This window comes from Vicia villosa, linkage group LG5 (genome assembly GCF_029867415.1).
Source record: "Vicia villosa cultivar HV-30 ecotype Madison, WI linkage group LG5, Vvil1.0, whole genome shotgun sequence".
Taxonomy (NCBI): Eukaryota; Viridiplantae; Streptophyta; class Magnoliopsida; order Fabales; family Fabaceae; genus Vicia; species Vicia villosa.
This window is the reverse complement of record NC_081184.1, coordinates 166,407,444-166,409,514: the sequence shown is the minus strand read 5'-3', so window position 1 is coordinate 166,409,514 and position 2,071 is coordinate 166,407,444. Positions and strand designations below refer to the sequence as shown.

Genomic DNA, 2,071 nt, shown 5'->3' with positions numbered 1-2,071 from the left:
CGTTGTTTCACATCGGCGCTTATATATATATATATATATATATATATATATATATATATATATATATATATATATATATATATATATATATATATATATATATATATATATATATATATATATATAACACTAAGTATTCATTTTTTCACTAACAAAATAAACAACCCTAACACCAACGCCGTAGTCATCGTCGAGAAAAAAATGTCCTATTTTAAGTTACGTCAAATATTTTCGATATTATTGTTGTTGAGTTACGTTTCAACATCTACATTTGTATTATTTTTATGCTACAGATTATGTTCTATCTAGTAAGAAAATGCAGCCATTTAAATTTTAGAATGGAAATGACCTTAATACATATTTAAACAAGTTATTTAACAATCATTCGTACATCTGAATTTTCTCTTAATACATGTGGAGTCACTACATGAGGTAATTTACAAATTTAACATATAATACAACGACTTTAATATGATCAATCTAGCATAAGTGCAAGAATCCAGCAACTTAAATAGGATCTAATCAAGCATAAGTGCAAGAATCTGGCAAAAGAAATACAAAATTGCAAACTACATCATGAAGAGACCAAGCTTATATTATAACCAGCTATCACTAGCAGCAAGAACTAGCAGTTCTGGCAGAGCTTCTCAATTCATCCACACTATCTTCTGCTTGCTTTCTCTTCCTTTCATTGTAATCTCCTAACACGACCACTATACATTCTTGAGATTTTTCCGCGTGCTCACCTTATTACTTTAGATTGACAGAATGCTTAAATTCTGCAAAGGTTAGTCTTATATCAAATTGTTCACCTTCGTTGGCACTCCGGTAAGTAAAACTAGTTCAAACTCAGCATTTCTACAGAATAATCATATATTCAAATTTTGCAGAATTTTTTTAGCAAGAAATAATCCTCAAGGACATCTTTCACACTTCACTGAGCAATGGTTCCATCATGACAAAACTTTGACCTTCGCATTACCATTACCTGCAGTTGATTTTACTGGTCTAGATTTTCTGAAAAATCCCCAGGATGTGGATGACTTGGAAGCATGCCAATAGTGTCCCTCTCAATCTTCAATGTTAAATGGCGCAAGCAGGACAACTAGAGAAGAAAAGTAAAATTTATAATCAAAAACATTTTACATAATAAAACTACAAAATCATTGATTAAGATAAACTCACCACATTTAACCAAGGAAATTAAGGTCGTTGATAAGGAACAATTATATCTAACAAGAGACCTATCAAATCGCATGGTAGATATTTCCGGTAAATGAATAAACTTCATCTTCAATTGTTAGAATGAAGCTGCATAATGTAGATCAAGATTTAGTAAAAATATGAATATCACATAGTAATGAAATTAAGTAGATGAAAGAATCAGATCTAAAGAAGTAGTACACATGCATAACAATGTTTATATCAAACTCTTGGCAGCGTCATTATCCAACATCCAAGTTGAAGGTATTAACGTGAATATATATTTGAGAAAGGTTTTTATTCATATCAATGGTTATTCATTAAAAATATTTAAAATATCTGTTTAAAAATAATTTTATATTGAAGGCAAAAAAATCATTAAAAATTGCATTTGTGTTATTACATTAAATGTTAGTAGTTTAAAATGGTTGAGCGGTGGAACTGTGAAAAAACGAGACAACAACGAAATCTAATAGAAAAAGAGAATAACAATAGCCGATAAAAAATCTAGCAAAAATAGAACACAGATTAGTTAATTAGTGACACAAGAAATGCTTAGTACCTAAATCTCATTCATTGGTGGAATGGAAAAAGGGTTTAAGTATTTGGGAGAGCATACGAAACTTTTGGGAAAGAAAATACTACTTGTATTATAGAGTTTTTATAATTATTGGCTTGATACAAACTCAAGCACATCACCTCTATTTATACTAACAACATTCTTAAATCAACGGCTAAGATTTTTCCACCACAAACTAAATCTAATGGCTATAAATAATCCTCTAGACTTTTCTTTATTAATTTAGAAATATCATAATTTATCCTTATCTTTTATAGAATTCCATGGATCTCTAGAATATGCTTCTAG

General features: G+C 29.3%; 1 long non-coding RNA gene across 1 annotated transcript; it reads right to left on the bottom strand.

Moving 5' to 3' along the window:
• Nucleotides 1-393: 393 nt before the first annotated feature.
• On the bottom strand, nt 394-1,868 carry LOC131608109 (uncharacterized). The gene is made up of 3 exons (XR_009285506.1): nt 1,766-1,868; nt 1,186-1,311; nt 394-1,105 (listed from the first exon to the last, which is right to left on the bottom strand). It is a non-coding gene; the product is annotated as an uncharacterized LOC131608109 (long non-coding RNA).
• Between the last annotated feature and the right edge of the window lie 203 nt (nt 1,869-2,071).